The 26821-nt window shown below is 38.7% G+C and overlaps 1 protein-coding gene and 1 pseudogene across 2 annotated transcripts in view; both read left to right on the top strand.

Moving 5' to 3' along the window:
• Positions 1–26821, top strand: part of GALK2 (galactokinase 2) — a 135807-nt gene that overhangs the window by 38024 nt on the left and 70962 nt on the right. The window lies entirely within an intron of this gene.
• Positions 15462–18077, top strand: LOC139017626 (ATM interactor pseudogene; annotated as a pseudogene).

The following is a 26821-nucleotide window of genomic DNA, read 5'->3' as shown; positions in this document are numbered from 1 at the left end:
TAGTATCCGAATCTGAACATTAGAATGTCTTCCTTCAATTGGAAAACTTTGTCTTACTTAACAGACTATACATGCACGAATTGTAACTTAACAGGTCCTGCTTGTGATAAACCACTCTAAGGTAGCTGACACCTTCCAAGCAGTATATCTGCGAATAACTATATTGAAATGCTGTTAATCTACAGTGTGGAGTTTGAATGCATGGATATCTTTTAGATCACCTCATTAACAAGTTTAGAACAAGAAATTCTAGGCCTCATGGTTGGACCTGCTTATTTTCACCCGAAACTTTAAATATTTGACAAGCAGTGGGTAAAACCAGGCAATAAAGGAACTGAACAGCATATCTGTTTATGCCAGCAGGTTAGTCACTGATATAAACTTAAAAAATATATTGCATCACAAAGAGGAAGTGCTTATTTAGAGGAAACATAAATCCTACAGGAGGTCAGAAAGCCTTAACTTTACAAGTTCACATAAATCTCCACCTTTGCAGTTCAGAGCAGGTGTGCTCAGCTTTAATTAATGCTTTGAGTTCTGGTTTCAATAAAATGTTATCATATGTTCTTTTTATTCCATATACATACACTTGCAAGTTTATAAATGGTTTGGGAACACAGATTGGGCATCAGGCAGATCAAGAGAAAAGACATCTACATGCTTAGTCTTTTTTAAGGCTATCTAAACTTCCAGTTTGAAAATTTTATATATAACAGAAAAGAGAGAAATGAAGGAGAAAGCAAAGCCTCATAGCATTTTCCTCACCTGTTATATGTAATTATACATTAATTAGCCTTTTGTAAGCAATGGCTTATTTGGAGGGAAGGATGATTTGCTGGTTATTGTTTGTTTGTTTGAGAGGAGAGAAAGCAAGGGAATGAAAGTCCATATGTAAAAACTGTCTTAATTTAACCATTATTTATTTAGTGGTTCCTTTGTGCCAGGTAATGTTAAAAGCATTGAAGATATCCTAGGTAGTTTTAACCCTCACAGTGCTTATGATCCAAAAGGGGAACAGAGTCAAGTACACAGGCAACTATTATAGAGTGTGATAAATGGATAAGTGCTATGCTATGGCAGCAGATCTAACCCAGATTTAGAGAGCATAGGGCAGCTAAACTGAGACAAAAGGATTTGTAGATGTTAGTCAAAAAGTACCGATAGCATGAGAACACTGATAATATCAGATAGGCATGTATCAGGTAGAGGCCACATCATGTGGAAATATATAGGGTAAGAGTGATCATGGCTTATTGGAAGAACTAAAATAAACCTAATTTAAATGAAACAGAGTAATTTGGATGACAGGGTAGAAGACTAGCTGCTTGTAAACCATGTTGAGTAATTTGGGCTTTATCCTGATAGCAGTGTAAAAAAACCATTGCAAACTTTTAGGAAGGAGGGTAACATAATCATATTTTAGAATTATAACCCTGGCTCTATTATAAAATCTAGATTTGAGGGCAACAGTATTAGCAGTAGGGAGATAATTTGGTTTAATGAAGTGGCAGTGAAAATGAGAAGAATTAACTGGTAAATTTAAGGTCTATCTCAGACAGAATCAGTAGGATTTGATTATTGATTGGGTGTGAGGACTGGGGACACAAAGAGTCAAGGATCATATTCAGGTCTCTGACTTGATGTGAATCATGGGAATAAGTAATAGAGATGGAAAACTAGGTGTAGGGGAAAGCAGAAATGTTGAGTATAAGGAATCTGTGGACATACTGATGGAGTTATTTAAAATTTAGTTACAAACAATACCTCTGAAGGGAGATCTGGACTTGAGGTAGTCCATTTGAGAATCATTAGGATGTAATTAATTTTGAAGCCATGGGAGTAGAGGAGAATATCCAGGGAACAGTGCAGATAGAAAGATAAGGAAGAGTATGACAGATTCTGACAGGCACACACATGTGAGGGATGGCAGAGGAAGAGATGTCCACTGAAGAGAGTGAGTAGTCACCAGACGGATGGGAGGAACACTAGAAAGCGAGGCAACTGCAAAAACAAGGAAGAGAATATTTCATGGAAGGAGCGGCCGTGGTGTCAGATGCTGCTGAGAGGGTGGGACAGAGATAAGAAGTAGCCATTAGATTTAGCATGAAAGAAGTTGAATAAAACTTTGGAAAAAGCAGTTTAAAATAAGAAGAGGTTGAAGGGTCTATGAGAAGTAAAAAAGTCTGGCTATGGAAAAAGAGATAACCTGGTATCTGTGATGGCTCGAGGTCAAGGAATTAATTTCTTTTTTTAATGGAAGGATTGTTGAAACTTTTTTTGGGGGGGGGGAGCATTATTTTCTAGCCCTTCAATGGTGTGAATATCTAAGGGAAAAGAAGATAAAGAAAACTTGAACTTTTGGAATTAAATCTGGATGTCCCTGTGCTTTCAAAGTAAAAAAATAGCAAATATTTTGGCATAAAAACAGACACGTAGATCAATGGAATGGAATAGAGAGTCTAAAAATGAGCCCACACGTATATGATTAATTAATTTATGACAAAGAAGCCAAGAATATGCAATGAGAAAGGACAGTCTCTCCAATAAATGATGTTGGGAAAACTGGACAGCCACATGCCAAAGAATGAAACAGGACCCCTGTCTTACACCATACATAAAAAGGAACTCAGAATGAATTAACCACTTATAAGACCTGAAATGATAAAAGTCCTAGAAAAAAACATTGGTGGTAAGTTCCTTGACATGGTCTTGGTGATGATTTTTTAAAATTTGACATCAAAAGCAACAGCAACAAAACAAAAAATAAACAAATGGGGTTACATCAAATTAAAAAGCTTCTGTACAGCAAAGGAGACAAAAACCCAAACAATCCAATTAAAAAAATGGGCAGAATATTTGAATAGATATTTTTCCAAAGGAGACATACAAGTGGTTAATAGACACATGAAAAGATGCTCATCATTACTAATCATGTGGAAAATGCAAATCAAAACCTCAGACCTGTTAAAATGGTTATTATCAAAATGATAAGAAATAACAAGTGTTGGCAAGGATGTGGAGAAAAGGGAACCATTGTGCACTGTTGGTGGGAATGTAAATTGGTGCAGGCACTATGGAAAACAGTATGCCCTATACAATTGAAGACAATACTGCAACAAAAAGGTAGCCCTACTTATATATCCCATGTGGAACTTGTTAATCCATTAATACACTAAATGTCATATGTCTGAAACCTGTATAATGATGTCTAAGTCACCCAGAAAATCTGGAAGACAGAAACTATGAGTCAGAATGCAACTGAGAGAAGAGTATGGTGTGATAAAAGACCTATGAAATAGAAAAGGCTAGAGGTTTCAAGATGACAGAATGAAGACTCTTTCTTTTTCCATCCCTCATTTATTCTTCTTTTCTCAAATAATCATCCCAAACAGTAGGGAGATAAGAAAAGAAGGCACAAGTCCCATCTTTGATATAATCAAAGAGACATAAATAAGCCTAACCCACAAGACACAAAGATGGAAAGTAGGTGAAGGATGGTACATGACTTAGCAGACTGGAGAAAGGTCAGAGCCAAGTGCTTATGGAGCGAGGGCTTGCTCACAGCCCTCTGGAAAGGCTTAGGAATTAGAGGCACCAGTACCAGAAAAGGCAGGTGGGAATTTATTTGAAAGTCTTTCTGAGGATCCATTAGACCCTCAGAGCCCACTGGTTAAGGAAGGAGACCATTTCCCTCCACCTTTGCAGGAGTCTCTGGAGAAATAACATGGCGGCTCTAAGTACTGTATAAACAAAGGCAGGAGGAGAACAGAATTGAAAATCAGGGGATTATAGGATGTTCTGCATCTCAACAGTGACATTCATTCCCAACTCCCTTCCTCTGATCAGCTCTGGCACACTGGCTGCCTTACCAACCCACCAGGAATACTGGACGATCCTTCTGAGAGAAAACAGCCATTCTGGAGACAAAATGACATTTGGTGACCTCCTCCCACAAAAACTCTCCTGCTACTCCAAGACCCTGTTAGAAGCCCATTTGCAAAGTTTCTAATCAGCTTTTTAGTGACTCACTATTAAATATGATAGAACATTAAGAGATAATTAGACTTTGGAAGAAAGCCTCCAACATGAAGCAAACAAACAGAGAAAACAGGGACAATGCTGAAAGCTGAAGAACGCTTCAAAGAAGCCTCGATGTCCTCAGAGATAAAATAGAATGTTCTAGAAAGAATAGAATGTTATTTTAAAAAGATGAACAAACAATAAGAAAGCACTTTTGGGCATTAAAAATATGATAGCTAAAACAACATGTTCTGTAAAAGGATTGCAAGAACTCTCTGTTGAAATAGGAAATAAAAAGAGCTGGCCATAAGAGAAAGATAGGAAAATTTATAAATCAATTCCAGAAATTTGATATCTGACTAGTAAGGTGAAATAGAGAAAACTATCTCTAGAAAATAATTAAAAAAAAATATTTCTCCAAAATCAACAAATGACAAGTCCTGGCGAGGATGTGGAGAAAAAGGAACCCTCCTGCACTGCTGGTGGGAATGCAGACTGGTGCAGCCACTGTGGAAAACAGTATGGAGTTCCCTCAAAAAGTTAAAAATGGAACTCCCATTTGACCCAGTAATCCCACTTCTAGTACCAGAAACATAGGGATATATGCACCCCTGTGTTCATAGCAACATAATTTACAATAGCTAAGATTTGGAAACAGCCTAAGTGCTCATCAGCAGATGAGTGGATTAAAAAACTGTGGTACATCTACAAATGGAATACTATGCTGCTATAAAAAAGAAGGAACTTTTTACCATTTGCAACAGCATGGATGGAACTGGAGAGCATTATGCTAAGCAAAATAAGCCAGTCAGGAAAAGATAAATATCACATGATCTCACTCATATGTGGAATATAATGATCAACATAAACTGATGAACAAAAATAAATCCAGAGACAAAGTAGCACTGAACAGATGGTCCAACCTCAGAGAGAAGGCAGGGGGAGGTTAAAGATCAACCAAAGGACTTGTATGCATGCATATTGGCATAACCAAGGACACAGACACTGGGGCAGTGGGGGCTTGCCCTCGGGGTGGAAGTGGCGGCGGGCAGTGTCAATCAGGGAAAAAGGAGACATATGTAAAACTTTAAACAACAACAAATATTTCTAAGTAAAAACATGAATTCTCATATTGAAAGATGTTCACTAGATGCTCAGCATAATAAATGAAAAAAAAAAATCCCCAAATGATACCTCAATAAAAAATTTTTAAAAAGAAACACACACACACACACGCACACACACACACACCAAACCAAAGTATACCATCTGGGAATTTTGAAACTTGAATGTTAATAGAACTCACATTAAAGCTGATTGAGAGAGCAAGAGAAAAGAAGGGAAATGTAACAATCAAAGGATCAGGAATGAAAATTAACTTATCAAAAACAACTTTAGAAGATGCAAGGCAACAGAGTAATATCTTCAAAATATGAATTTAGCTTATAATAAGTGAATTGATAAAGTATAAGGATGGAATAAAATATTTTCAAACTTGCAAAGTCTAAAAGTCTACAGGATGTAATCCATGCAAAAACTGGGGAGTAAACCAAGAAAGAAGATGATATGGGAACTGGGAAATGGGGAATCCGATGTAGGAGAGAGAAACTGGGTAGTTTTTGAACATTAGTGAAGGGAAATCCCAACATAACTTATACCCATGACATCTAGCAGTTAGAAAACTCTCAGTACAGATTAGAACCAGAAGAGGGAAGGAACAAGTGAAATTGATAAATCTTATCAGGAAAAACACACTGATAAATCTGATCTGTTTGACCACATGGAAAAATGGATTGAGAGTGATATTACAGAGTTGTCTTAGGGTCTGGGAAGGCTTCTGGACATACATATAAAACAAATTAAATGAAGAAATTAGGAAGTTATTAAATATAGGAAAAAGAAAAAATATTCCAGAAAGGAAATAAATTATTTTTCATTATTTGGCTCATAAGCAAACAGTATCTTAATAATGAATGCATTGAACATGGATTTAACCAAAATTTTGGCATAAATTTGTTGAGGAAAGATTGGGGGTAAGGGAAATTGGTGTAAGTGAGCTAGAATCCTCATTTACCATAATAGGAAGGTGGTAGATAAACTTTAAAATGGAATAATCAGGAGGTAGCGCGTAACTGGGACTTAATCACTTAAAGCCAGAGCCAAGTGTTGACAGTGACTCTGGGCACAGCACTGGGAGTGGGGATGAGAGGGTGAGACTAGGGACTGCTTTTGTTATCATAATCCTTTTAGCTTGTTGGATTTCTTAGATTACGTGCATAAATTCCTTCAGTGAAAGTAAAAATTAATTGAAAATAAAGAGAAGGATTGAGGGAAGTGGTTAGTGGAATGAAAGATAAGAGGGGCAAGGGATGACCCAAATTAGTGTAGTTGGGGGAGCTGGAAGATGAAGAAGGGAGAAGGGATTCAGTGAGTCAAAGTTAGAGATTGAGAACAGATGAGCTGCTGGACTGTGACCAGATCAGAAAGGCCTAGGGAGAGGCTTGTTGATGGGTTTTGGGTGAAAGAATCCAAGAAAATGCAGGCATCTTCCAGTTAATGGCAGCAGTCCATTCCAAAAACCAGAGGTCTGCACAGGCGGGGCCTATTATTATTTTAAGTAGGAGAAATTATAATGCATTACTCAACTTCTCTAACTAATTTTCTACAATGTTACAAAAACACAGTAAAAATTCCTCTATATAAGTAACTCGGAAATACAATGAAAAAGACTTAAAACAGCCTTCTTGAACATCAAACAATTAATATGGTGGTTAACAAGAAGTTACTTTACATAGTAATACTCTGTATGTCTTCTCTATCAACACCTGGTGTTCCAGTATTTTGCATACTATTTTGCTAACAGTGTTGTATTTAGGGATTGGTATGTAACTGTATATTTTTTCTTACATAAATACCTTATGTTGAGAGATACATACAATCTATGAAGTCTGATTATCAAAACCCAGGAGGTGCTCTCTCTGGAAAACGTTAGTTGGTGAGCCATTCTGAAAGGTACACCTGCACTTCGTCAGCTCAGGATTCAGGTTGCTCTACACTTGTGCCCAGTTTCTTTGTGTTCTTAGGGTTGTCCTTGGAGACCAAGTTCCTCTTAAGGATCTTAGATTAGAGACAGCTGCCTTGCTTGGGAGATAGTTTACAACTCCAAAGGCAAGCCCTAGATCAGTGGTTCTCAACCTTGGCTGCACATTAGAATCACCTGGGAATCTTCTTAAAATCCTAATTTCTGGGCCTCATCCTCCAGAAATTCTGTTCCTTTGTTACTAATGTTGTGGCCCCTCCCCATAACAAAGAAACAGAATTTCTGGAGGATGAGGCCCAGAAACAAAAATTTTAAGAAGATTCCCAGGTGATTCTAATGTGCAGCCAAGGTTGAGAACCACTGCCCTAGATAATAAAGTGTGTTCAGTTGACTTCTCCCTACAAAATCTTTTCTCTGCTGGGGTGGGCTGAAGTGTTGATTTTGAATTCATGAGATGATGGACTGAGCAAGTGATGGTCAGAAGATCCACTTTGGAGAATTGGGGGGTTCAGTAGAAGAATGTACAGCTGAGTTGTATCCCTCATATTGAAGTGTAAGGAGGAAAAAATCCATTATTACCTTAGTTGATGAAGGCTGAAATGACCAGCAGGAAGCAGTGGAGTAGGATAGTATTGTATGTGTGGGTATCTTTGGCATTTTTTCATAAATATAATTCTTGTGCCCAGGCCAGGTGGCTTGGTTGGTTGGATCATTGTTATATACACCAAAAGTGAAAAGATTGTAGGTTTGATACCTTGTCTGAGTGCATGCAGGAGGCAGCCCATCAGTGTTTCTTTCTCACTTCTCTCTCTCTAAGTCTCTCTCTCTCTCTCCAATGAAACTTATCCTGGGATGAGGATAAAAAACAAAATAAGTGCCTACCTGACATGGCTCAGTGGTTGAGTGGTAACCTGTGAACCAGGAGGTCACGGTTTGATTCCTGGTCAGGGCACATGCCCGGGTTGCAGGTTTGATCCCCAGTGTAGGGTGTGCAGGAGGCAGCGGATCAATGATTCAATCTCATCATTGATGTTTCTATCTCTCTCTCCCTCTCCCTTCCTCTCTGAAATAAATAAAAATATATTTAAAAAAGAAAAAAAGAGTACTTCTTGTGACTCCGAGTAACCCAGAATATGGATTGGGCATAAAACTTTTCCTTGAGGGTTGCAGTCCACTGAGAAGCTGGGGAAGCTCAGAATTAGGTATAAAGAATACTGTTCATTATTCGGAAGCCTGGCCTAACAGGAATAACACTGGATTTGTGTCCCAGAGAAGATGCTTTTCAGCTACAGTATAAATTTCCTAAGTCTTGGAAGCAGCTATTCACGGACATTTACTGGAAACCTTCTATGAGCCAGGCATTGTAGCAGGCAGCGAGGATACAGCTGAGAATAAATTGGTGAAGACCCTGCTTTCATGGAACTTACATGCTGGTGCTTGTAGTGATAATGAATAGCTATCCAAATAATTATATAGTATAATATCAGCTAGGGCTATGAGGAAAAGTAGGCTGTAGTAAGGGGAGCTGCTATTTTAGTTAGGAGTTAGGAAATCCTCTCTAAAGAGGAGGCATTTGAACAGAGACCTGAGGGAGTGAGCAGAGAAGGGAGGCAGAAGGAACAGCCAGTGCAAAAGCCCTAAGGCAGCGGTTCTCAACCTGTGGGTCGCGACCCTTTTGGCGGTCGAACGACCCTTTCACAGGGGTCGCCTAAGACCATCCTGCATATCAGATATTTACATTACGGTTCAGAACAGTAGCAACATTACAGTTATGAAGTAGCAACGAAAATAATTTTATGGCTGGGTCACAACATGAGGAACTGTATTTAAAGGGCCAGAAGGTTGAGAACCACTGCCCTAAGGGAAAATAGCAGATGCCTGTGTAGGTCCTGGGGCTGGTGAGTGGGGGAGAGGGCAGACTGGTGGGAGGTGAGCTGAGAGTGGTGGTCAGAGGCCACCTTGTGGAGGGTCTTACTTGCATTTCATTCCAACTGTAACAGGCCTTTGGAGGGCTGTGAGCTGAGGACAGCAAGATGTGATTTATACTGATTTGAGTTCTTTCAGCTGGGAGTACCACATTGTACCCAATCCTGGAATGGGAGGGAATAGAAGAAAGAAAGAGAGAGAGAGAAAGGGAGGGAGGGAGGGAGGAAGGAAGGAAGGAAGGAAGGAAGGAAGGAAGGAAGGAAGGAAGGACAGAGGGAGGGAGGGAGGGAGGAAGAGAAGGAAGGGGAGAGAGAGAGAGGAAGGAAGGAAGGAAGGAAGGAAGGAGAACAGAGGGAGGGAGGGAGGGAGGAAGGGAAGGAAGGAAAGAAAGAAAGGGAGAGAGAGAAAGAGAGAAAAAGAGAGAGAGAGAAGAAAATAAAAGGAATGGTTAATGCCATTATGAAACTTAACACACATAGTGTAATAGTAACAGAAGACCTATTTGTTGGGCATCTATCTCATCCAAGGTATGAAATATTTTATATGTAAAAGGGGAACAGTGTTTTAAGAATGGCTTTGTGGTGAAGTTAAACAGAGAATATTTTAAGTAAGTAGTGAGTCCTAAAAAATATTTGAAGGAAGTGAAGGCTGTGTCTCGAAACAAAGTCCTGGGAGAGGCCCAAGGGCATTTCAGGCAGAGCGAGCCCATAAGTGTCTTATAACAGTTCTCTGAGCCAGACTTATAAATATGTGTCAGCCGAGGCCTAAAAATTCTTATGCAGCCTCATGAAATTCCTTTTAAAACCTTATTTGACTACAGGGATGTTTTCTACTTGCTTAAGTCCCTGAACAGATTTAGTTAACTAAATTTCAGGGGCAAATTAGTTGTATAGACATGGGTTGATACTCTTTTCAGAGAAGTGTTTTTGAAGTTTGAAATCCATACTGTGCAAGTGACCTTTGAGGTTCAGAAGCAGAGTAAGTGGAATGTTCAAAGTTTTGTGCCAAATGTGTTCAAGTTTTCATTTTCCCGAGTTTATAAGGGCTGTTTCCTTGAGAAAGTTTAAGGCTACATTTTTTTCTTTGCATATAGCTACCTTTAAGTTAAATATTTCTTGGCCTTCAGAATGAGACCTTGCGCTTAAAAAAGTAAAGGCATGATCAACATTATAAAATGAAAAGAATCTCACAATTATACAAAGTTTAAACTATGATTTGAATCTTTTAATAGCAGTTTGCTACATGGGATAAGGAAAATCAGAAAACAATTTGCACTGTCACTAATTACTATGTTGGAAGTCTATGCAAGGACATTGTTTGAGTTTGCTTAGAATAACAAAAACCTCATCTATATAATGATTAAGGAAAATGGTAGTTTAAAGCATTCCAGCCAGATGTTGGCTGCTAATGAACTGCAGCATGGCCTCTAAGAAGATGGTAAATCCAGACTACAATCTTTGAAAAGAATCTCTTAATTAAGTGTCGAACATGGACTGAAGCCATGTGCTCACTGGTACAAAAACCAGGAGTGCTTAGGGTTAGCACTGGGTGGCCTGTATTTAAAATGCTTGAAAATTTAAGATGATATTGTTAATATCTCAATATAAAATCATTCACATATAGTAGTTTTATCTGTAAAAAAAAGAACGAAGTTTCTTTCAGTTCTATGGGATGGTGTTTGTATCTCTGGTTACATTTTTTTTCTGGGAGTAAGATTAGAGACTGAATCATTCATTTAATGATTTTGAGTAATTTGGGTTCACTTGGATGATGTGACTAAGCTATTTGATTGCAGGTTAGAAGCTTTACTTTGCAGAGATTGTTTGGGTCACCTCTGTTTTTTTTTTTCCATTTCCTTTCCTAGGCTAAATACATGTTTGCCTTTAGCATAAACTAAGGCAAAAAGACTAATTAAGGAGCAGCAGATTGGAGGAATATGGGTCACTGTTTCCAAATGGTTTCAAATGAAACCACTATTGCTGCAAATTCATGCCTGATTGTGTTCTGAACTTTCCTTGTGATCCTTAGATCCTTATCATTATTACGTCACTGTGTTTCCAGGCCTCCAAACTTTTATTGGCACCCAGCAATAAGTTAAACATTATCCAATATAATGGAACACTGTAGGTGATATCAAGCATACTACATATCTGCATTGCCCTTACTACTACATTCATTGTATGCAGTGAAAATAATGAAAAGATGAAAATAGAAGGACAAATAACCTCCTTACTAAATTCAGAGGGATTTGTCATTTATTTTCATGCATTTATGTTTCATAGAGGTGATGGCAACCATCTTGAGGAAGAGGTACCCAGACTAATATTTGATAGAGTAATCAGGACAATGAAAGGCTCTAAACCTTGCCCCCATTTGTGACAATTTACTCTGTAACTTGTATAAAACTCCCTGTGTCTCAATTTCTCTTTTTAAACTAAGTGTAAGAGAAGCTAGCTGTTTCTTGAAATTCACAGGGCAAAACAGTTACATTTGCTGAATATTTACAGTTCCCTGACCTTCATGATGGGAGATTTTGGAAATGTTTATGGGAAGAATTTAGCAAGAAAAATAAGTAAGATGGGAAAATAGGTTAGTAGTCAGGAAAGTTTTTGTAATGGTACGAAGTTTTTAAAGTAAGGAAACAAACTGCATTGTATAGAGAAGAAGTGACTCAGAAGGAAAAGGTTAACTAATGGAAACTGTTTAAGGCATTGAAGTTCTGGAGACGAAGATTTGGAGCTTACTACTGAAAAATATGACTTTAAAGATGTGTTAGAGTTTATGTCAGAGCAAAAGATGCCTTCCACCTCCCTGCCCCCCCCATTACTATAGTGCTTAGATGTTATATACACATCATCTTGAACCTCATGGTAGCTTTATAAGGCAAGCTTTATTATTTCAGTTTTGCAGAGGGAAATAGTGAGGTTGAGAGAATTTATATAATATGACCAAAGACAAACCACTTGTGAATGGAGCTATCTGGATTCCAGCTCAGAGATTTGATTCAAAATAGGTGCTTTTCCCACTCAGTGATGCTGTTACCTGTGGTGTAATGTGGTCAGTATTGTCGGCGTAGGGAGCACACTGCAGATGAGTCCAGCCCTAACATTCTGTGATCTTTCTGATGTCCAAAATAGGTGGAAGTGAATTTCATGTATATGCTTACTCATATGAATTGAATGTTTTTTTATGGGTTGACCAATTTTATTCTCAAAAAATAATTGTTAATATAATGATTATTTTTTTCAAATCCTACCACATCCAAAGCAAAGGGTTGGATGTTTAGGGGACAGAAAACCCTGTGGATAGTCTTTGGTTTAATGAACTTACAATTTAGTCAGGGAGAATGAATTATAACAAAAATAGAAATGTCACACAAACATAGCATATATAAATTCTTCCAAAGAATATGAACAGAGAGAACAGTTCCCACCTCCTTTTATGAGGCCAGTATAACCTTACTTCCAAACCAAATGTTGATATCAAACCTTGATACCAAATCTGACCCAAGGACATTATAAGAAAAGAGGATTACTGTCAAACTTTTTCATGAACCTAGATGCAAAAATTTTCTAAACAACATTATTAGCAAATTTAATCTAATAATATAATAGAATGATACATCATAGCCAAATTGAGTTTATTTCAAGAATTAAAGGTTGGTTTATCAATTGAAATCAATGAAATTTACCATATTAATAGAATAAAGCATATGGTATCTTGGTAGATAAAAGCATTTTACAAAATTTAACATTTCTTCATGACAAAAAACAAGCAAACAAAAACTAGCAAATTAGAAGTAGAATTCAGTATAATTGTTACCTTTGGGATTAGGGAAGGGGAATGATTAGGAGGGGACATGAAAGGGACTTTCTAGGGGTCTGGCAGTACTTATTTCTTGACCTAGATGGTGGGTTACATGGGTGTCCTCTTTTTTAAAAAAAATGTATTTTACTGATTTTTTACAGAGAGGAAGGGAGAGGGATAGAGAGTTAGAAACATCAATGAGAGAGAAACATCGATCAGCTGCCCCCTGCACACTCCCCACTGGGGATGTGCCTGCAACCAAGGTACATGCCCTTGACCGGAATCGAACCTGGGACCCTTGAGTCCGCAGGCCGACGCTCTATCCACTGAGCCAAACCGGTCAGGGCTGGGTGTCCTCTTTTGTGACAAATTATTGAGCTTTATTTTGTGCTTAATGCACTTTTACTATGTGTCTTATATTTTAACTTTGCGTTATATTTTAATGAAATTCGTACACTGCGAGTGGGGTGTCCCTCGCCCAGCCTGCACCATCTCCAATCTGGGACCCCTTGGGGGATGTCTGACTGCTGGTTTAGGCCCGATCCCACAGGACATCCCTCTCACAATCCGGGACTGCTGGCTTCTAACTGCTCACCTGCCTGCCTGCCTGATTGCCCCTAACTGCTTCTACCTACCCGCCTGATCACCCCCTAACCACTCTCCTGCTGGCCTGATTAACACCTAACTGCTCCCCTGCCAGCCTGATTGCCCCCAACTGCCCTCCCCTTATGGCCTGATCTCGCCCCCAACTGCCCTCCCCTGATGGCCTGTTCTCACCCCCAGCTGCCCTCCCCTTCTGGCCTGATCGCCCCAACTGCCCTCCCCTGCCAGCCTGATCTCACCCCCAACTGCCCTCCCCTGTAGGCCTGATCTTGCCTCCAACTGCCCTCTTCTGCTGGCCAATTTGGTTCTGATTGGTCGGTTTCTATGCCAGTCAGCGTCAAAAGCTCCACCTCCTAGGCAGCCATTGGCTCCTCACAGTTCACCCAGATTTGGTTCTGATTGGTCGGTTTCTATGCCAGTCAGCGTTAAAAGCTCTGCCTCCTAGGCAGCCATTGGCTCCTCACACTTCACCCAGGTTTGGTTCTGATTGGTTGGTTTCTATGCCAGTCAGCATTTCTGGGCCTATCAACGGGGCCTGATCAGAAAGGCGGGGTTGATCAGCAGCCCCCATGGAGGCCTGGAGAGAAATGGAGACGCAGCTGCTGGAGAGAAAGAGAGAGGCAAGTGCTGATCAACAGCTGCCATAGAGGCTACAGATCAGACCCTGCTTCTCTCTTCAGGCCTCTCTCCAGGCCTGATTCGCAGTACCCTCAGCAGTCAGTGCTGGGTCATGGTGCCTGCAGCTGCAGCAGTCAGTGCTGGGTCGCCACGGCAACCCAGCACTGACTGCAGGACTGACTTCTGGTTGGTCGAGCCTCTGGTCGTGATGGACCCAGGGTTTTTATATATTAGGATAATAAAAAAAAGAAAAGAAAGATTTTCTTCAATCCCAGGACCAACCATTGTTAAAGAATTTTTATGAATCCTCCAAGGGATACATTATCCACTGTAATACATACATTTCTCTTTTTTGTGATAAACAAACACACACACACACACACACACACACACATTTATTTCCCCCCCATGATTTGCTTTTTCACTTAATAGTATAAAGAATCATTCCATATTAGCCCATATACAGTTAATGGTTTCCTTGTTTAATATTATATGGTCATACTATAATTCATTTGGCCCTATAGTTAGACATTTCAGTTTTTTCCAAGCTTATATATAACATCAATTTTAATACTTAATTATATTTCTATACAAGGATATACTAGACTTTTATGGTGGAAGTTTAGGTTGTTTCCAATTTACCACAATTATAAAAAAGGCTCTGAAGAATATTCGTGCACACATTCTGCCCCCCCGCCCCCACTTTATCAGTTATTTCCTTAGCATAAATCCAAGGACATAGAAATATTGGGTTAAAGATATTCTCATTTTTAACCTAGAATTTAAAAAATTAATAATTTTAAAATAACTTTATATTTTAGAGTAGTTTTAGGTTCATAGTAAAATTGAGCAGAAGGTACAAAGATTTCCCATATACCCCTGCTTCCACACACACATATAGCTATCCCTTACCACCCTACACCCCCCCCCCCCGCCCCCAATCAACATTCTGCACCAGAGGGTACATTCGTTACACTTGATGAACTTACAATGACACATCATTATCTCCTTTGCATTAGGACTCACACTGGTGTTGTACTCTATGGATTTGGACAAATTGACAATGACATGTATTATCCATTATAGTGTCATACGGAGTAGTGTCACTGCCCTAAAACCCTCTGTATCTATTCCTCCCTTTCTCCTCCATAATGCCTGGCAAATACTGATCTTTATATTGTCTCATAGTTTTGTCTTTTTCAGAATGCCATATAATTGGAACCATACAGTGCGTAACCTTTTCAGATTGACGTATTTCACTTAGTAATATGCATTTGAGTTTCCTCTATGTCTTGTTATGGTTTGATAGCCAGTTCTTTTTTAGTGCCGAATAGTATTTAATTGTGTGGATGTAAAACAGTTTATTTATCCCTCCTACTGAAGGACATCTCTGTTGCTTCCAAGTTTTGTCAATTATGAATAAAGCTGCTACAGGCTGTGCGGAACCATGGTGGCCTCTGAGGCAGCGACTGCTGGGGGACCCCAGGCTTTGACCTTGGGCGACCTCACCTGTCCCTACAGCTGAGGGGAGCTGCTATTGCCTCAGGCCTGTGTGCCACCCGATCACTAAGAGGCAGCGGCCCTGAGACCTCCGCCAGCCCAGCAAAGCAGCAGCCTGTAGGTCCTGCCGCCAGCCGCCAGCAGGAGTGTTGATCCAGTGAGAGGTAAGCAAGCTGTCTGGGCCCTGCAGACTGATTCCTTGTGCACGATGCGTAGCTGCAGCACGATCCTGCCCAGCAACCCCACACTCAACATGCACCTGGTCAAGAGCCACCCACTGCAGGATGGTGTAGTAAATCCAACATGAAGAAAGAGTTTGAAAACCGTGCTGGAATTCTAATGTTGTCCAATTGAAGGATGCCCTAGGGGCCCTGACAGACCATTTCCTCAAATTTCTCTTGTAAAATGGCACTTTATGAAAATGCACGCCGAAAAGAAGCAGAAATGTAGTAAGTGCAGCAATTCATATGGCACTGAATGAATGGGACTTGGAACCATGCAGAGGATGGGGGAAGACCTTCAGTGCCTGTGTGGCAGTTCCTTTGCCAGTAGAACTGCGTTACAGTCCCACATCTACCGAACTGGCCGTAGATCCCTGCAGAACAGAGGATCCACCTGGAAAGAAGAGGAAAATGGAAAACTGCCTGCACAACCAGAAGTTGTCCAGTAAGACCATTGACTCATTGAGCAACCAACCAACCCTGAGATTAGACACTCAAGAATTAGAAACTTCAGAAATAAAGATAGTCACTTCCTTTGAAGACTCTTGTGGCCCTAATTCCAGAAAGCAGACTCTTACCACAGTGCCAAGATATTCTCAGAAGTGGCTTTTTTTTTAAAAAATATATTTTACTGATTTTTTACAGAGAGGAAGGGAGAGAGATAGAGAGTTAGAAACATCGATGAGAGAGAGAAACATCGATCAGCCGCCTCCTGCACACCTCCCACTGGGGATGTGCCCGCAACCCAGGTACATGCCCTTGACCGGAATCAAACCTGGGACCCTTCAGTCCGCAGGCCGACGCTCTATCCACTGAGCCAAGCCGGTTTCGGCGTCAGAAGTGGCTTTTACCAAAGCCCAGAGTGGCTTTGAACTACCTGTTGTGCAGTTTTCTCCTATGCCTGTCTTTGTGCCGATAGCTGACTCTTTGGCCCAGCCTGTGGTGTTAGGTGTCCATCATCAGGGCTCTGCCCCTGGTGCTGTGCACTTACTGCTCTTGTCAATAGGAACCCTGATCCTCGGCCTTAATACAGAGGCCCTCTCTCTTAAGGAGAACTGGTGAATTCTTTCAAAACTGGTGAATTCTGTTGCTGGTGAGCCAATAAGTACGGGTGTTCAAGTGAACTTGGATAAAAGTCCGTCGGATCCTTTACAAGAACTAGGGAGCACATGTCAAAAGCATAGCATTTTTTCACGCAACGTACAGACAGATCTGTCTTCTGCCATGCAACACTTTATACCTTCTGCACCGTGGGTGAGCCCCGATTCCTCTATATCTTCTTGTTCTCAAACTGATTTGACATTTGGTTCTCAAGTTTCCCTTCCCATTAGTGTTCATACTCAAACGTTTTTGCCCAGTTCTAAGGTAACTTCATCTGTAGCCGCTCAGAATGCTGTGTTTTTAGATGCCTGGTTCCAGTCAGGTGGGACCTCCAGAGAATCTTTAACCAGTGGAATGCGAAGTCCAACAGAAAACCGAGTACAGATGGACCAAGCTGTGATGTGCGGGGACATTTTTGAGAGTGTCCGTTCGTCATACAGTGCTTCCACAGACAGTATTATAAGCAGCAGCTTGGAGGAGAGACTGTAACTCATGGTTTGTTACCCCAGAACCAGCCTAAGGCTTTAAATAAAGATATTGAGAAATCTGCACCAGTTATAAACCTCAGTGCACAGAACAGTGTGCTTCCTTCAAAGAACATGACAGATAATCAGACCCAAACTCTTGATTTATTAAGTGATTTAAAAAACATTGTCAAGTAGTCTGCCTGGTCAGACACTGGAAAATTGTAGTCTTCTGTCTGATATGCATATTGGACCTGACACCCAGCTCCCATCTGACCCAACTCAGAATCCCACAACTGATTGTGATATCGAAGAGTTATTTTCGGCCTCAAATATCCAGACTCAAACTGAAGAGAGTGAGTGTAGCACTGTGACCACCAAGCCAGTCTTAGAATCACTGGACAAAGAGATCCAAACTGAAACACTGGACACAGAGGCCCAACATGACTTGTAACTTGCAGACGCTCTCCAGTTTTGGGGGAAATTCTAATTTCTTAGGCCTGGAATGTTTGATATGCAGATGGACAGATGTAAGCTTCTTTTTAGACAGTAGCCCTCATCTGCCCCTGGGGAGTATTCTGAAACACTCCAGCTTTTCCATTACTGATTCATCTGACAGAGACCCAAACTGAAGGAGTCTCTGCTGCTAAGAGCCTATGTGCTCTAGGAAGCACGGCTCAGGTGAAAAGTACAGAAGTGATGACTGGAACCTGTGAAACTGCCAAACTGTCTTCCAAAGCAGCTGTACCGTTTTGCATTCCCACCTGTGATGAATGAGAATTCCTGTTCTCTGATCCTCACCAGCATTTGGAGTTCTGGATGTAGGCCTTTTTAATAGGTGTGTACTGGCATCTCATTGTTGTTTTAATTTGCATTTCCCTAATGACATGATGTGGTGCATCTTTTCATATGCTTATTTATCATCTGTATATCTTCTTTGGTGAGGTGTTTGTCAAAGTCTCTGGCCCATTTTTTAATCAGGTTCTTTGTTTCATATTGCTGAGTTTTAAGAGTTCATTGTATATTTTGGTTAACTGTCTTTTATCAGATGTGTCTTTTGCAAATATTTCTTCCAGCCTGTGGTTTCTCATTTTATTCTCTTGACATTGTCTTTTGCTGAGCAGAAATGTTTAATTTTAATGAAGTCAAGTTTTGGTATTGTATCTAAAAAGTCATCGTCACCCTGGCCGGTGTGCTCAGTGGTTAGAGTGTCAGCTTGTGCACTGGAGGGTGACAGGTTCAATTCCTGGTCAAGGGCACATACCTGGATTGCAGGTTCAATCTCTGGCCCCACGTGGGGCACATGTGGGAGGCAACTAATCTATGTGTATCTATTACATCAATGTTTCTCTCTTTCCTTCTTCCCCCTTCCCTTCCACTCTCTCTAAAATCAATAGAAAAAGTATCCTCAGGTGAGAACTAACAACAACAAAGTCATCATCACCAGATCCTCTGGCATCTAGGTTTTTTCTTGTGTCATTTTCTAGAAGTTTTATAGTGTAATGTTTTACATTTAGGTCTGTGATAAATTTTTCTATTTTTGTTAATTTTTATAAAGGTGTAAGGTCTGTGTTTAGATCCATTTTCTTTTGTACATGGATGTCCAGTTGTTCCATCACCACTTGTTGAAAAAACTATCTTTGCTCCATTGTATTACTTTTGCTCCTTTGTCAAAGATCAGTTGACTATATTTATGTGGGTCTGTCTTTGATTAATGTCGCTTTATAGTAAGTCTTAAAGTTGGGTAGTATCAGTCCTCCAACTTATTCTTTTTCAATATTGTGTTGGCTCTTCTAGGTCTTTAGTCTCTCCATATAACATTAGACACTATTAAGTTTTCCTATTGATGAACATGGAACACCTCCCCATTTATTTAGTTCTTTGATTTTCTTCATCAGAGTTTTTGTAGTTTTCCTTGCATAGATCTTCTACATAATAGATTTATACTTAAGTATTTCATTTTGGGGGGTGCTAATTATAAATGATACTGTATTTTGAATTTCAAATTCTACTTCATTGCTGACTATAGAAAAGTGATTGTGATTTACTTTTGGATATTAATCTTTTATCCTATAACCTTGTTATAATTGCTTGTTAGTTCCAAGAATTTTGTTGTTGTTGATTCTCTTGAATTTTCTATATAGATGATCATGTCGTGTGCAAACAAAGACAGTTTTATTTCTTCCTTCCCAATCTGTTTATCTTTTGTTTCTTTTTCTTGTCTTATTGTACTAACTAGGACTTCCAGTATGGTGTTGAAAAACAGTAGTGCTTTTGCCTTGTTCCGATCGTTTTAACTTTTGAAATTCATTGCAAATTGTCATCTAGAAACCAACAAATATGGAACAATATTGTATGAAAGTCTGTTTCCCACAGCCATACTGACTCTATCAGTTTTTAAAAATCTTCTCCAGTCTTGAGGCAGAGGGAGTTGGGGGAGAATAGGGTACATCTGTAATATTGTCAACAATAAAAATATATATTAAAAATATTTTCCAGCCTGATAGATGCTGTCAAGGGCATAGCTTTGATTATTAGATAGTTTAAACATTTTTTCCATATTTTTAATCAGTCACTTGCATATTTTGGACTTCATTGTATATCTAATCAGCTCATTTTCTCCTGAATTGTTCATTAATCATCATTTTATTAGTCCATTAGAACTCTAGATATTAAGCATTAATATCATATCTTGCAAATATCTCCCTTTTTAAACTTGACTTCTTTTAAGCTAATATTTCTGAAGCAAAAGCCACTTTAGTCATATTTAAGCAAACACATAGGATGGTATAATTGTATATGCTTTGAATTTTATCTTCCTTGAGTTGAAAATATTCTACACCCTTTCATTTCATTTTTAAGTAAAATACTTGGACACAAAATAGCCTCTGACAGGTGCAGGGATTTTTTTGAAAGGATTTCTCAGGAATAAGCCACCTGCTTCATTAAATAGACACCATGGCTCTGGTCTGCCACATGTTTGACCTTGTATCTTTAGACACTCAGAAGAACTAAAATTGTGACTGATTTGTATTATAAGCAGGAACATTTTAATAATAGTATTTGTGGAGCAAGATATATACTTTTAAATAATAATATAATTTAGCATCTGTTTAGCACTAGGAAAAATAAAAATTTTTTTGCAATGATCCATCTACCAGGCCACTTAACTCTGTCAAGTAAGGTGTGACTGCCAGTTTCTTAGACCAGAGTCTTGCCTCTCAGAGACTTCCTGGAGCCTAGCTATAGGAATACTTACTTGGCTCTTATGTTATATCAAAGAGATATGGCAGATTTCACTTTTATAACATGTTAATGTTGTTTCTACTTCCCTTTAAGGTCTAGACCAAACAATAGCAGCAACAACACAGAAAAACTGGAGGGCACAGTTATTGGATGGATGGGCTCAAGTACATTCAGCCCTTCAAGGGCTTGCGGGAGGCAGTGGTAATTGACAATGGAGATGTCTTTTTAATCTTGAAGGACATATAAATCTGTTAAGAGTAAAAGAAATTCAGCCAGTGTGACTAATAGTCAATAACCTTAAAAACTTTTCTTCCTGAAGAAAGATGATTGTATCATTTTCTTTATTTTTTTAAAATTATTTTTTATTGTTGAGAGTATTACAGATGTCTCCCTATTTTTTCTTCTTTCTGCCTCTCACCACTGGGTTCCCACCCTGCCCCAGGCCTTCAACACCCTATTGTTTGTGTTTACGGGCAATGCATATATACATATAAGTTATTTTGTTCCACTCTTCCTGCCCCTCCCCCCATTTGTTTATTTTTTCCTTTGTTTCTCCTGCCTCAGGCGATATATATGAAAATTCTGCGCACTCTGAGATTTGTCAGTCTGTTCCATGTTTCCATGCCTCTGGTTCTTTTTAATTCATCAGTTAATGTATTCATCAGATTCCACATATAAGTGAGATCATGTAATATTTGTCTTTTTCTGACTGGCTTATTTCACTTAGCATAATCATCTCCAGGCCTTTTTTTTTTTTTTTACAGCTGCATAGTATTCCATGGTGTAAATGTATCACAGCTTTTGTGTCCACTCATCTACTGATGAGTACTTGGGATATTTCCAGATCTTAGCTATTGTAAATTGTGCTGCTATGAACATAGAGGTGCATATATTCTTTCTGATTGGAGTTTTGAGATTCTTAGGATATACTAGAGGCCTGGTGCATGAAATTCGTGCACTTTGAGGGGAGGGGGTGGTGTCCCTCAGCCCAGCCTGCACCTTCTCCAATCTGGGACCCCTCGGACAGTTGGACATCCCTCTCACAATCCGGGACTGCTGGCTACTAACCACTCGCCTGCCTGCCTGATTACCTCTAACCACTTCTGCCTGCCAGCCGATCACCCCCTAATTGATGCCTAACTGCTCCCCTGCTGGCCCGATCACCCCCAACTGCCCTCCCCTGCCAGCCTGATCACCCACAACTGCCCTCCCCTGCCGGCCATCTTGTGATGATGTGGGGGTGGCCATCTTGTGACAACATGGGGGACCATCTTGTGATGATGTGAGGGTGTGAGGGCCACCTAGGCTTTTATTAGTATAGAGTCCTAGATGTAGAATCACTGGGTCAAATGACAGTTCCATTTTTAATTTTTTGAGATGACTCCATGCTGTTTTCCATAGTGGCTGCACCAGTCTTCACTCTCACCAGCAGTGTATGAGAGTTCCTTTTTCCCCACATCCTCACTGGCACTTGTTTGTTGATTTATTGATGATAGCCAATCTGACAAGTGTGAGGTTGTTCCTCATTGTTATTTTAATATGCATCTCTCTAATTATTAGTGATGAACATTTTTTCATATGTCTATTGGACATTTGTATGACCTCTTTGGAGAAGTGTCTATTCAGGTCCTCTGCTCATTTTTTTAATTGGATTGTTTGTCTTCCTCTTGTTGAGTTGTATAAGTACTTTATATATTTTGGAAATTAACCCCTTATCAGATGTATCATTGGCAAATATATTCTCCCATATTGTGGGTTCCCTTTTCATTTTGATGTTGGTTCTTTTTGCTGTGCAGAAGCTTTTTAGTTTGATGTAGTCCTATTTGTTTATTTTTTTCTTGGTTTCTCTTGCCCTAGGTCAGGTATCTGTGAAAATTCTGCACTGTGAGATGTCTGATATTTTGCTGCCTATGTTTTTTTCTAGGATTTTCATGGTTTCATGACTTACATTTAAGTCTTTGAGTTTATTCTTGAGTATGGTGTAAGTTGGTGGTCTAGTTTCATTTTTGCATATACCTGTCCAATTTTCCCAACACCATATATTGAAGAGACTGTCTTAACTCCATTTGTCAAATATTAATTGAGCATAATGGCTTGGTTCAATTTCTGGGTTTTCTGTTCTGTTTCATTGATCTATATGCCTGTTCTTGTGCCAGTACCAGGCTGTTTTGATTACAGTAGCTTTGTAGTATAGCTTGATATCCGGCTTTGTGATTCCCTCCCATTTTTTTCTTCTTTCTCAAGATTGCTGTGGCTATTCGGGGTCTTTCTTGTTTCCATGTAAATTTTTGGAGTGTTTTTCTAGATCTGTGATCAGATAGATCTTTCTATATTTGAAAGATGCCACTGTCATTTTAGTAAGGGTTGCATTGAATCTATAGATTGCTTTCGGTAGTATGGACATTTTAATGATGTTGATTCTACCAATCCATGAACATGGTATATTCTTCCACTTATTTATATCTTCTGTCTCTATTTTCAACATCCTGTAGTTTTCTGAGTACAGGCCTTTCACTTCCTTGGTTAAGTTCATTCCTAAGTATCTTAATATATTTTATTGCAATGGTAAATGGGAATTTTTAAGTTTCTTTTCTGAATATTCATTATTAGTGTATAAAAATGCCATTGATATCTGGGTATTAATTTTGTATTCTGCTACATTGCCTAATTCATTTATTAAATCTAGTAGTTTTTTTGGTATGTATCACTTTCTTGTGAACACCTTTACAATGGCTAGCATAAAGGAGGTAATTAATTAGTTTGGATTAAATTAGTAAATTGTCATCACCATCATCATTATCTGCAAAACAGTCATTTTTGTCTATTATTAATATTATATTTGGATGAGGTAAAGAGAAACATAAAATTAATACTTTGTTTCAAAGAAAACAGTATTTTCTCCTGGGAGATTGCTTTTTTATTTTTAACTCTGAGAAGTATGGGACTGAAAAATAGACCTGGGTCTGAATTCTGGTGCTGCCAGTTTCTAGTTTATGACTGAGGGGAAGGCTCTGTCTCTAAGTCTGTTTACTCACTAGTAAAATAAGTGAATTTAGACTATTAAATCTTTGAGGCCCCTTCTCACACTAACATTTTATGATACAAGAGATGAAGCAATTTTTATGACTATTATTTTATGAAGCATTGTCTAATAATAATTAAACTCACACTTAAATGATATCTAAATTTTCTAATGGGTTTTTCAAGATTCTAGATCTTAGTGACAACAAAATCATTAATGGATTAAAAAAAACACCACACTGGAGAGCTATATCCAAACTTTAGCAATATTGGAACACTGGGGGTTTAGGTACTTGTTATAAGATGTAACATGACTCTCCTGGTATTGCTGATTGACAGTTACAGGAAAATACCTGCTGCCTTTCTCTTTTCTTCCTTCTTACAATTATTTTGCTTAATAAACTTGGAAGTCAGGAATTTATTGTATAAAATAAGCTTTATAATCTCAATGCCCACTAGATGGAGATACTGGGGTAACCAAGCTCTTGAATTGACCACACACACATATTTTTACTTCTGGCAGAATGCTCTTAATCTTAGTTAAAATAAATGAATACATAAAAAAGGAAAAGAAAAACAGAAGAACAAAAAAAAGTGAGGGTGAGAGCTGAAAGTGAAATTCAGCTTCCCATGGCTCCAAGGAAAGATTTAGATACACCATAAATCATTGTGAAGCATTTCAAAGCTACACTGCATATTTCCTGCCATTAAAACTTAACTGTATTGACCTAATTTGCAAATACCCACACCCCTTGAAGTGATTGTGTTTACTATCTTTGAAAAATCTAATAAAAACTCATAGTCTCAAGTTTTTTAAAAAAAATCAACATTTCCTATTTCCCAAATTTAATTTTTAGAATCAGTTTCTATGGACATAACTTTTATTTTCTCTTTTGAATATTCTGTCCTATTTAATATTTAGTAGATCATGCTCTTAAAAGCACATTGAGTAATTTATAAGTATTAATATTTCAAAGTTGGGATGCATTTTAGGAAGTATTTTGTAACTTTTTTCCAACTTAGTTATTCTAAGGTCTTTGATGATTATAAAAGTATGAGGCAGGGGACAAATTCTAGGTAAAAATGTTAGAAGTCAGACTAAAAAATAATATATCTATGGAATATTTTATTTATTTATTTATTTAAATGTTTCTATTTATTGAATAGGATATAAAAATATATCTACAGTTTTAACATGGTTCTTATTCTCATCTCAGTTTCCTTATTATTTATTTATTTAATTTTTAAGTTAAATTTATAGGAGTGAAACTGGTTAATAGGATCACATAGATTTCAAGTATACATTTCTAAGATATAAGATCTGTACATTGCACTGTGTGCTCACTACCCAAAGTTGAATCATCTTCCATCACCATATATTAGGTTCCCTGCACCCCCTGCCCCCTTTCCTCTGGGATCACCTGACATTCTAATGGGCACACCCTTGTAGGTAACTTTCTGTCTCTCTCTTGCTGCTTTTAAGATTCTTCCTTTGTCTTTAATGTTTGGCATTTTGATTAAGATGTGTCTTGGAGTGGATCTCCTTGGGTTTATCTTGATTGGAACTTTGTGCTTTTTGAAGTTGTGTGACTTTTTCCTTCACCAGATTAGGGAAGTTTTCTGTTATTATTTCTTTAAACAGATTCTCTATTCCTTGTTCACTTTCTTCTCCTTCTTGTACCCCTATGATGTGAATGTTGTTACATTTCATGTTGTCCCAAAGTTCCTTTCAACTATCCTCCTGCTTTTTAATTCTTTTTCTTTTTGCTGCTCTAATTGGGTGGGTTTTTTTTTCTACCTTGTCCTCCAAGTCACTGATTCAATCTTCTGCCTAATTTAATCTATCTTTGATTCCTTCTCATGTATCTTGATGTCAGATATCTTATTGAGGGTTTCTGTTTCTTGTTTCATGCTGTTGTGGTTCCCACTAGTTTTCTTGAAATACTCTAAAAGTTCCTTGAGCACCCTTATAACCATTACTTTGAACTCTATATCTGATAAATTGCTTGCCACCATTTTGTTTAGCTCTCTTTCTGAGTTTCCTTCTTTTCTTTCATTTGGGGGTTGTTTCTTTGTCTCCCCATTTTTCTGTCCTTTTGTATTTGTTTCTATGAATTAGAGCAATTGCTATGCCTCCCAGTGGGGTGGCCTTATGTAGTAAGTGTTTTGTAGGACCCTGTGGTACAGTATCTTAGATCCCCTGAGCTGGGTGCTCCAGGAATGTCCCTTGTGTGAGTTACGTGGGCTCTACTATTGTAATTGGGTCTTGAGTGCTGTTGTCTTGTTTGTAAGAGGAATCTTCTCTCAGGCTGGCTGATTGTGAGGCTCATCACCAACCATGTTGTGTGAGCTGTTGTGCAGGTTCTGGCAGAACAAAACAAGAAACAAAACAAAAACATACACAAGATCCCTACAACAACAACAAAAGCAACCACAAAAGAAGAGAGAATTAGAAAGGAGAAAAGAGAACAATAAGAGAAGAAAAGAAAATATGAGGAGAAAAAAAGGGGAAGAAAAAGGAAGATGAAGAGGCAGAGGTGAAAGAAAGAAAAGAATAGGGGAAGGAAAAAGGTATAAAAGAAAAGAGAAATAAAATAATTATGTAAATGGAAATAGAGAAGTAAGCAGATAGACCAGTGGTTCTCAACCTTGGCTGCACATTAGAATCACCTGGGAATCTTTTTAAAATCCTGATTTCTGGGCCTCATCCTCCGGAAATTCTGTTTCTTTGTTACTAATGTTGTGGCCCCACCCCATAACAAAGAAACAGAATTTCCGGAGGATGAGGCGCAGAAATGAGGATTTTAAAAAGATTCCCAGGTGATGCTAATGTGCAGCCAAGGTTGAGAACCACTGAGATAGACACACACACACACAAAAACAAAATAAGAAAAGGAAAAACAGAGAAAGCAGGAGAAATAAGAAAACAATAAGGTAAGAAAAGGGAAGGGAAAAATTAGGTCTATGAAAGAAAAAAGAGAGACTAAAATAATAAGTAAATAAATAAGAAAGATATGGGAGAGAAAAAATAAAGTGGCATTTGTCTCAGCAGAGTTTAGTGTCTCCTGGAGCTCCCTTTGGATCTTGCTCTTCTGATGACTGAAGCTGTCTGTTTTGTCTGCCAATTCTGGATTTCCTGGGAGGTACTTAGGTGCTAACCACTGTCAGAAACTGTCCTCTTTTGGCTCTCAGCTTCAAGCAATCCAGTTTCTGTCTTTCTCCACAGGACTTGGCCACATGCAGGAGGGGTCAAG

Source organism: Myotis yumanensis, unplaced genomic scaffold (assembly GCF_028538775.1).
Source record: "Myotis yumanensis isolate MYYU_CA2020_CCGP unplaced genomic scaffold, mMyoYum1.0.hap1 SCAF_1, whole genome shotgun sequence".
NCBI classification, from domain to species: Eukaryota; Metazoa; Chordata; class Mammalia; order Chiroptera; family Vespertilionidae; genus Myotis; species Myotis yumanensis.
The sequence above is the reverse complement of the archived record's forward strand: the minus strand, read 5'-3'. Positions and strand labels throughout refer to the sequence as shown.